We start from the raw sequence: 11,013 nt of genomic DNA, 5'->3' as shown, positions 1-11,013 counted from the left end.
TTGGAGTATTGTGTACAGTTCTGGTCACCAAATTATAGGAAAGATGCCAATAAAATTGAGAGAGTACAGAGGAGGTTTACTAAAATGTTGCCTGGGTTTCATCACCTAAGTTACAGAGAAAGGTTGAACAAGTTGGGTCTTTATTCTTTGGAGCGTAGAAGGTTGAGGGGGGACTTGATAGAGGTGTTTAAAATTATGAGGGGGACTGATAGAGTTGACATGGATAGGCTTTTTCCATTGAGAGTGGGGAAGATTAAAACAAGAGGACATGAGTTGAGAGTTAAAGGGCAAAAGTTTAGGGGAAACATGAGGGGGAACTTCTTTACTCAGAGATTGGTAGCTGTGTGGAACAAGCTTCCAGCAGAAGTGGTTGAGGCAGGTTCGATGTTGTCATTTAAAGTTAAATTGGATAGATATATGGACAGGAAAGGAATGGAGGGCTATGGGCTGATTGCAGGTCGGTGGGACTAGGAGAGAGTAAGAGTTTGGCACGGACTAGAAGGGCCAAGATGGCCTGTTTCCGTGCTGTAATTGTTATATGGTTATATGGAAAAATAACAATTCTACACCCCAATCTAACATAGGAAAATGTCCACCTCTGCATCTGTGATACCTTGATCATGATTGTGAAATACGGTGTTGCTGATGCTCATGGCATTGATACTGTGTGTAAATATGAACTTGGGAATAACACTATGCTTATGTTCATGTTCAGAATGGCTAGTGAAGGCCCGTGGTCAGTAGCTAGTGTAAACTGAGAAGATTTGGGAAAACCTAATTCTGCAAAATGAATGTTAATACCATTATCACCATCTGGGCATAACTTCATTCACTTGTGACCAATTACCATTCATTTCAAGTGATTGGCACACTGTCCATGGTAAAGCTAATCACTAGCACATGGTTAGAAGCATTGCAAGTATTTGTGTACAATTTCATTTTCAAAAATTGCTGTCGTCTCTCAGTACAGAATTTTTATTGTAAGAACTTGACTGGAAGTATGGCCAGTTCTTGGGGGAGCAATGCTTCAGGACTACAGTTAAGATGTTATCAAGGCTCACAGCTCCATCTACAACTTTATTTTATGTATGTACAGCAAGTAGAACTGAATCTTCTGTAAGGCTGAAAGCCACACAGGTATGAACAGAGCCTGACCACTCAAGTGTGAGAATAAAACAAAATTTACAATAGATGGTACTATTGTAACACCAGACTACCAAGGCTGACTTTGTTTATCCATAAAATACCAGCAGCTGTGTGTGGAATTCACTGCATTTCCTTCATAACTTCCAGGCAGCTTAGGACGCCTGTTGAAGCATGTCTGAATATGGAATTCCTGAAATTGCCGGCAATTTTCTATAGATTCCTGTCACTGAGCCGTAGAGGGTCAATTCACTGCAGTTATATGATGGTTCTAATGATACTGTATGTCTGATGATGTCTTTTCTTGGGAGATGGGGAAATTACTGGCAGTGGTATTCCTAAGTACCTGCTACCTTCATCCTAAGTGACAGAGGTTGGGAAGATACCAATAAACTGCTGGCAGCACACGGTAGCAAATGTAATTTTAATTCAGTTGCAGGAATCCCTGCCCTACTTAAACCCCTTCCTTATAACTACTGCATCACCCATCGGTCACAGATAGATACACATTCCTATCTTGCTATAGCCTCATCCTCAACCATTGTTTGCACCTTATCACATCCAAAATTGGATGATTATCAGCCCACAAAGATAGACAACTTCTACCAGGTAATATTGCCTCACTAAATCTGGACACCCTTTAATCCCTTACCTATATTATCACTTCATTCCAATTAGACTGCCCATCAGACCTTGTTAACTTCAGTTGTCAGTAAACTAGCCTGTGTCCATCCTGGTCACTGATAAGTTAAGCCAACTACTATGAGGTTTTGAATAATTCTTTGTCTAAATCTCTTCATATCTTCAGCTCCATCACTATCACCGCCACGTACAGCCCTACTGCCAAATCTCTTCCTTTACGATTTACAAAACCCTCAAAAGTCACTGGGAATGCATAACTCTACAAAACTTGTAATATTTCATAGAGGTATCAGTAAGCAAAGAAGGGATGTAGCCTTTTTGATATGGGAAGATGTAAGTTGTATTTAGAGATGATATTGTTGGACGATTGTCCAAAAAGGCTGTATGGGTAGAACATAGAAACAAGGGGTCACTCTATTGGAGCTGTATTATTGACCCGCAATTGTCAGCAGGGACTTGAGAAACAGGTGGGTAGAGATATTGCTCATAGTTGTAAAAATAATAGGGTTGAATTTTTTATTTCTCTAGTATTGACTGGGCCACCCAGAATGTTAAGGGGTGGATTTTGTGAAATGTGTCCAGGCATGTTTCCCCGAGTCAATATATAGAGGGCCTTACTTGGGAGGTGTAATACTGGGGACCAAGGTAGGGCAAGTAACTGTCAAGGCTCACCTTGGCTCCATGACAACAATTCTATTAGTTTTAAGATAGTAGTGGAAAAGGAAAGATTACATCCACAAGTTAGGGTCCTAAACTGGAGCAGGATTAATTTGGAGGGAATTGGGATCATGAGAACATAAGACACAAGAGAAGAATTTGCTATTCATGAGCTTGCTCCGCTATTCGATCATGGCTGATCAGAGAAGGTTCACAAGATTGATTCCAGGAACGTGAGGGTTATTATATTAGGAGCGTTTGATGGCTCTGGGCCTGTACTTGCTGGAATTTAGAAGAATGGGGGGAGGGGGGAGAACCTCAATGAAACCTATCAAGTGTTGAAAGGCCTTGTTAGAGTGGATGTGGAGAAGATGTTTCCTGTAGTGGAGGAGTCTAAGGCCAGAGGGCACAACCTCAGAAAAGAGGAGTGTCCATTTAGAACAGAGATGAAGAGGAATTTCTCTCACCAGAAGGTGGTGAATCTGGGGAATTCATTGCCACGGACTGTTGGGGAAGCTAAGTCAGTGTTCATGTGAAGTGGAGTTCTTGATTTGTAAGGGTTTCAGAGGTTACGGGGAGAAGATAGAAGAATGGGGCTTTGAATGATAATATAATCAGCCAAAAAAGGAATTGCAGAGCTCACTCAATGGGCTGAATAGCCCAGTTTGGCTCCTATACCATATGGTGTTAAATGGGGCCCAAAACGTCCCTCAATACTCCAAACATGGTCTGACTAATGCCTTATAAAGCCTCAGCATAGGCTTACAGGATATGGCAGAGGTGGACTAGGTGAGCCTGCTTGAAGGTAAGAAACAAACAAGACAGGCTTTTAAAAAAATGTGATCGCAAGCATCCAGGTGCAGTATGTTTTTGTTAAGGTGAAAGGTAAGCCTAGCAAATTTAGGGGACTTGGGCTGACAATTGAGGCTCAGGTAAAGAAAAAGAAGGAAGCATAAATTGGGTTGAAGAGTGAATCCATCAATGATTATAAGAGGGAAATCAGGAGGGGAAATAGAGGGCATGAGATGGATCTGATAGGCAAGGTTAAGGCAAATCCCAAGAGGTTCTATAGATATATTAAAAGGGTAGCTGGGGACTGAGAAAGTCCCCTTAAGAGTACAGCAGGGTTGCTAATGTCTTGAGCCGCATGAGGTGGGTGGGATTTTTAATGGACCTTTCTCCTCAGTGTTTACTCAGAACATCGTGATTGCTCAAGAGGCAAGGGAAATAAGTGGAGATATTTTGGAGAACATTCATATTACCAGACAGAGGTATTTGCAGGCTCACAGTTCAGTGAGGTGGATAAATCCCGAGGCCTCGGCCAAGTGCTTTATTGGAATTTGTGGGAGGGGAGAGATGAAATTGCAGAGATGTTTGCTTCATTGTTAGCCACTGGTGAAGTTCCTGAAGACTGAACTATGGCTAACGTTGTTTAAGAAGGGGAGCTAGGTCAAGCCAGAGAATGGCAAGCCCATCAGTAGTGGGGAAGCTACTGGAAAGAATTGTAAGGGACGGCATTTGAATAGACAGTCTGAATAGGAGTCAGAGTGGCTTTATGCATGAATAGGCATGCTTAATGACCCTTTGAGTTTTGAAGTAACCAACAAGGTGGATGAGTGAAGGGCAATGGTAGTTGTCTATTTGGAACTTAGCAAGACCCTTAACAAGATCCCACATTGTAGACTGGTGTTCCCATGGAATACTGGGAGAGCAATTTTGATGGATTCAAAATTAGCTTGGAGGTAGGAAACAGTGTGCTGGGTGAAGGTTGTTTCTCAGACAGAGGCTGATGACTAGTGGTGTGCTGTATACCCTTTTTATTTGTACAAATGATTTGGATGTGAATGCACAAGGGTTGAGCAGTAAATTTGTGGATGATACAAAATTAGGCTTGTTAATAGGAAAGATTATCCTAGATTACAGGGGGATCTTGTTCAATTTGGTGGTAAGTGGCAAATGGATTTCAACATACATGTGGAAAGTGATGTATTTTGAAAAGTCAAAACAGTAGGACGTACTAGAAATGATAGGTCACTAAGGAGAGTAACGGAACAGAGGGACTTAGGAATACAAGTGCATAGTTCACTGACAGTGTCACCACAGGTAGATAGGGTGGTGAAAAAGATATTTAGCATGTTGATCTTCATCAGTCAGGGCATTGAGTGTAGGGGTTGGGACATAGTGCTACAATTGGACAAGATGTTGGTGAGGCTGCACTTGGAGTACGGTATACAGTTTTGGTCACCCTGCCTATAGGATATAGGAAAACATGGTTAAATCAGGAGTTCCAGAAAGATTTACTTTGATGTTGCCAGGACTAGAAAGCCAGATTTATAGGGAGAAATTGGCCTGTTTAGGTCTATTTATTCCTTGGAACACGGGAAATGAGGGGTACCTCACTGGAGTGTTTAAAATTATAAGATCATTGTCTTTTTCCCCAGGGTAGGGAAGTCCAAAATTAAGGGTTTTGTGAGATTCTCACTGAAGGGGCAACTTTTTCCACGCAGGCGGTGATTAGTATGGATCATGCTGCCAGAAGTGGTTAAGGCAGATACAATAGTATCATTTAAGAAACACTTAGGTAGATACATGGAAGGGTGGAGCTTAGAGGAATGTGAGCCAAATGCAGAAAATCAAGACCAACTGGGAGGGCCAAATAGCCTGTATCCATGCTGTATGCTGCCTGACTTTAGATATGTCATGTAGATTTTTTTCAAAATTAAAATCTTTGGCAGAACAAAAAGATTTGCATCCAGAGAACGTGCATTTGAGAGAAATTTTGGGCAGAGTTGTTTGATGGGAGTAACTGAGAAAAAGACCTTTCTACCTTTTAAGGGAAAGGTAGAAATAGATTATTTAGGATAGTAGTTAGGGATTGTTTTAGTAAAAAGAATATATTCATGTTTTACTTTTCAATCTATAAAAGTGTTGTTTAACGGCTGGATCCATCCATATTTTGATAAATATGCCTCTTTTACATTAAATCATCATTGATATAAAGATCAAGTTATCACAGTATTCATTATTTAATTTGCTGCCAACCAAGTATAAACATAAATTCAAGCAACACACATCAAAGTTGCTGGAAATTAATTGTTGAATTTCAGTTTTATTGCTCTTTCTCCCCTTACCTTTAGAGGGCGATGATGCACCTAAAAACGTTACTGCATTTGTTAAATTGTGATGAATGCCACTTCAAATGATGTGATTTGCTACATTCAGGCTAGTAGTAAATACAATTGTCTCACTAAGAATGAAAGTCATGGGCTTGAGCTTTAGCAAGTACTTGCTAGAGAGACAAAGCTAAAACTTCATCTGCAATAACAACTGGCAATGGAATCAAAATCTAAAGTAATTATATTGAACATCACCTTTTAAGCTCAAGATGCTCTTTCAAAGAAAAAGAATCATATTTAGCTTTGAAGCCAATTAGTCTATTTCGTAACCAAATTTGAGGGGAAAGGGTTAGTCTATTCGACCATCCACTGTAAAATTCAACATTGGCTGACTGCAAGGTCTGTTCTACAGCCTGGGTCTTTTTGTTTTAAAATCTAGGATAGGATATTTGATATGGAATCCAGCCATACATCCCAAATGAACAACTTATGTCTCCTTTCAGCAGTCCTTCCTCATTCAAATCTATCAGCGTAACCATCTATTCCCTTTATCCTTGTGTAGTCTTCTCTTTAATGTAGCTTCACCATTTCATCAACCACTTCTACACTGGGGAATTACACATCCCACTCCCAGTGAAAAGGTTTCTTTTGAATTCCTTGTGGACTTTCTAAATACCAGCCAATCAAAATCTACTTAAAAGGCCTTCACGAGATTACCCTAGAATCTATTCGCAGCGGAAAGGGGCCCCAAACATTTAGATGGGTAGTACAGTGCACGTCGCATAGAGACACTGCCTCAATTCTCCTGTGACCTGGGGTCAATCCTCACGTCTGTGGGTTCCAAGTGATTTTCTCCTACATCTCAAAGACTTGTTGGCATGTTAATTGACCACAATAAATTGCGCCACCGTAGCCCTGCCGACTCTCCCATCAAAAGTATTGATGGGAATATGGTGAGAGTCGGCAGGGCTACGAGGGCGCTCAGCAGCAACTCCTTTGAGCTTATCTGCAGAATCCATTTAACTTCTACCCCTAATGTCTCTTTTTTCCCTTTTTCAGGGTGGATAGGGTTCTGTTAGAAAACCTGACCTGAAGTTACACTCAGACGGGTTCTTTGCGGTGGTAAGGCCCAGTCCTAGGGGCTCACGACTGGCTGCTTTACGCAGTCCCGTGGACGAGCTGATTCTCTGCGGGTGCTGCCGACTGAAACATCACAGAAGAGAACGATACAGTACATTGGGAATAGCAAATCAACTTTCAGAGACTCTGTACTCAATGAATTGTTCTCTCTCTCTCGCGTTGGTGGGGAAAGAGGTTGTTGCTAATTCTTGAATCGGAGAACTCAGATAAGAAGCAATGCGACAGACTTTACCAACGCAAATCAGCGAGTTGTTTTGTTACGTCTCCTCTCACTGTGAAAGACGGACATCTCTCTTTCCCTTTATTAGGAAGGGGGGGGAGGGAGCCTGTGGTATGTGGAATTGTCGGGTGAATAATTAGTTTTTGTTGTACTCCATATCATTGTCATTTTTGGGAGTTCTGCTATTGCTTGCTTGGTAGGTGGAGGGGGCTGATGCCTTTTTTTTTGCTGAGGGGGCAGTGCTTTCAAACGTTTTTACTATCACTCATTTTTTTTGGGCGCTCTTCTGTTTTTGTGGATCTCTGAAGAATAAGAATTGCAGGAACAAGAATCCCTCCATGGTTTTATCAAGTTCTTTAATATCACCTTCTCTAAACTGTTCGGCCAATTATCATATATCACAGAAACACGCTCTTTAGCTCACAATGTCCATTCTTCCCTTTTTGGTCTTAGATGGAGCTAGATAGAGCTCTTAAAGATAGTGGAGTGAAGGGATATGGGGAGAAGGTAGGAAAAGGGTACTGATTGTGGATGATCAGCCATGATCACAGTGAATGGTGGTGCTGGCTCAAGGGGCTGAATGGCTATTGCTCATCTAAACCAATCTCAACTGCTACATTAATACTGTATTCTTCTCTACCTTGTAGCTTTTATCCCCAGTTATCAAAGCTATACTTCAAAATTCAGTACAAATAAAGTAGATTTTAATTATGGAATTTAAAATGAGCTTGTGATACTATTTGTTTCAAGTCAAAAAGAATAACATTACAAAAGGTACTTGATTCAATATATCAATTTTTCAATTTAATTTTGAAAAAAAGAGACCTTTGTAGTATTATTAGGAGGGAAAACTTGAGAGGACAATAACCAGATGAGATTTTATTATAAACACAAAAGATTCTACAGATGTTGGAAATCTTGAACAATACCACACACATAGTGCTGGAGAAACTCGGCAAGCCAAGCAGCATCTATGGAGGGGAATAAATAGTTGACAATTGGGACTGAGATGAAGGGTCTCAGTCTCAATCATCCACTGTTTATTCCCCTCCATAGATGCTACCTGACTTGCTGAGTTTCTCCAGCATTTTGTGTTGCTTGAGATTTTATTAGGCATTCATAAATTCAGTTTGTAAGACCATAAGACACAAGAGCAGAATTAGGCCATTCAGCCCATCGAGTCTGCTCTGCCATTCCATCATGGCTTATCCCAGATCCCATTCAACCCCATACACCTGCCTTCTCGCCATATCCTTTGGTGCCCCGACCAATCAGGAAATGATCAACTTCCACCTTAAATATATGCACAGACTTGGCCTCCACCGCAGTCTGTGGCACAGCATTCCACAGATTCACTACTCTCTGGCTAAAAAATTCCTGCTTACTTCTGTTCTAAAGGGTCACCTCCCAATTTCGACACTGTGCCCTTTAGTTTGGGATACACCCATCACAGTAAAAATCCTTTTCATATCCACCCAGATCTAGCCCTTTCAACATTCGGAAGGTTTCAATGAGATTCCACGCTCCCCCCCCCCACCCGCATTCTTCTAAATTCCAGTGAGTACAGGCCCAAAGCTGCCAAATGCTCCTCATATGTTAACTCCTTCATTCCTGGAATTATCCTCATGAACCTCCTCTGGACTCTCTCCAATGACAACACATCCTTTCTTAAGATATGGGGCACAAAACTGGTGACAATACTCCAAGTGCAGCCTGACTAGTGTCTCATAAAGCCACAGCATCATCTCCTTGCTGTTCTATTCCCCTTGAAATACATGCCTACATTGCATTTGCCTTCTTTACCACAGACTCAATCTGTAAATTAACCTTCTGCGAGTCTTACACAAAGACTGCTAAGTCCTTTTGCACCTCTGATGTTTGAATTTTCTCCCCATTTAGATAATAGTCCACCCTATTGTTCCTTTTACCAAAATGCATCATACATTCCCAACACTGTTGCCCATTCTGCCACTTTTTTTACCCATCCTTCCAATTTGTCTAAGTCTTGCTGTAATCACATTGCTTCAACCCTACCTCCCCCCTCCACCTATCTTCATATCATCCACAAACTTTGCCACAAAGCCATCAATTTCATTATCTAAATCATTGACAAACAATTTGAAATGTAGCAGTACTAGTACTGACCCCTGAGGAACACCACTAGTCACAGGCAGCCAACCAGAAAAGGCCCCTATTATTCCCAATCACTGCCTCCTGTCTGTCAGCCATTCTGCTATCCATGCCAGTATCTTTCCTGTAACACCACAGGATTTTATCACATTAAGGGGCCTCACGTGTGGCACCTTACCAAACATCTTCTGAAAATCCAAGTAAATAACATCCACTGCCTCTCCTTTGTCCACCCCACTTGTTATTTCCTTGAAGAACTAACAGATTTGTCAGGCAAGATTTCCCTTTTTCAGAAACCATACTGACTTTGATTTATTTTATCATTAGTCTCCAAGTACCTCGAAACCTCATCCTTAATAATAGACTCCCAACACTTCCCTACCCACTGAGGTTAGACTAACTGGCCTACATAATTTCCTTTCTTTTGCCTCCCCCCACTTCTTAAAGAGTGGAATGACATTTGCAATCTTCCAGATCTCAGGGACCATGCCAGAATCAAGTGATTCTTGAAAGATCATGACCAATGCATCCATTATTTCTTCAGCAACCTCTTTCAGGACTCTGGGATGTAGTCCATTTGGCCCAGGTGACTTATTCACCTTAAGACCTTTGAGTTTGCGCAGCACTTTTTCCCCTTTGTAATAGCAAAGTGCTCCCTGACACTCACAGACCTCTGGCACACTGCTAGTGTCTTCTTCACTGCTAGTGTCTTCTTCAGTGAAGACAAATGCAAAGTACCCCTTCTTTTTCTCCCATTACCTCACCAGAATCATTTTCCAGTGGCCAAATATCAACTCTTACCTCCTTTTTATTCTTTATACAACTGAAAAAATTAGCATCCTACTTTATATTATTAGCTAGTCTACTTCATATTTCATTTTTTCCTCATATAGCTTTTTTAGTTGCCTTTTGGTGGATTTCAAAAACTTCCCATTTACTTTTGCTACCTTATATGCCCTTTCCTTGGCTTTTATGCAGTACTCATCTTTCTTTGTCAACCACAGTTGCCTACCCCTGCCATTTGAGAACAACTTCTTTTGTGGGACATATCTATCTTGTGCCTTGTGAACTATTCCCAGAAACTTCAGCCATCTCTGCTCTGCTGTCATCCCCACCAGCATCCTCCTCCAATCCACCTGTGCAAACTCCTCTCATGCCTCTATAATTCCCTTTATTCCATTGCAATACTGATACATCTAACTTGTGCTTCTCCCTCTCCCAACTGCAGTATGTATTCAATCATATTATGATTACTGCCTCCTAAGGGTTCCTTTATGTTAAGCTCCCTGTTAAGACCTGAGTTATTATGCAACACCCAATCTAAGATGGCCTTTCCCTGAGTAGGCTCAAGCACAAGCTGCTCTAAAAAGCCATCTCGTAGGCATTCAACAAATACCCTCTCTTGCGATCTGACACTAACCTGATTTTCCCAATCCCCATACATATTGAAGTCCCCATTACAATTGTATCATTGAGGACACGCAGTCCTCTTTTATTGACATTTAGTAATGCATGCATTAAGAAATGATACAATGTTTTTCCAGAATGATATCACAGAAACACATGACAAACCAAGACTGAAAACCTGACAAAACCACATAATTACAACATATAGTTACAACAGTACAAAGCAATACAGTAATTTGATAACAGACCATGGGCACAGTAAAATCTCAAAGTCTCTCAAAAATCCCATCATCTCATGCAGACGGTAAACCTCCAGCGCCGAAAAACTTGCCGATGCAGCATCCCGGAAGCATCCGACCACAGTCTGACTCAGAGTCTGTCCGAAAACTCCGAGCCTCCGACTAGCTTTCTGCCACCGAGCACTTCGACCCCGGCCACAGGCAAGGCCGAGGATTTAGAGCCTTCCCCTCCAGAGATTTTTGATCACACAACAGTTGCAGCAGCAGCCAAGCAGGCATTTCAGAAGTTTCTCCAGATGTTCCTCCGTGCTTCTTCACG

The sequence above is a fragment of the Mobula birostris genome, chromosome 7, assembly GCF_030028105.1.
Source record: "Mobula birostris isolate sMobBir1 chromosome 7, sMobBir1.hap1, whole genome shotgun sequence".
In the NCBI taxonomy this organism is placed as follows: Eukaryota; Metazoa; Chordata; class Chondrichthyes; order Myliobatiformes; family Myliobatidae; genus Mobula; species Mobula birostris.
This window is presented reverse-complemented; position numbering follows the sequence as displayed.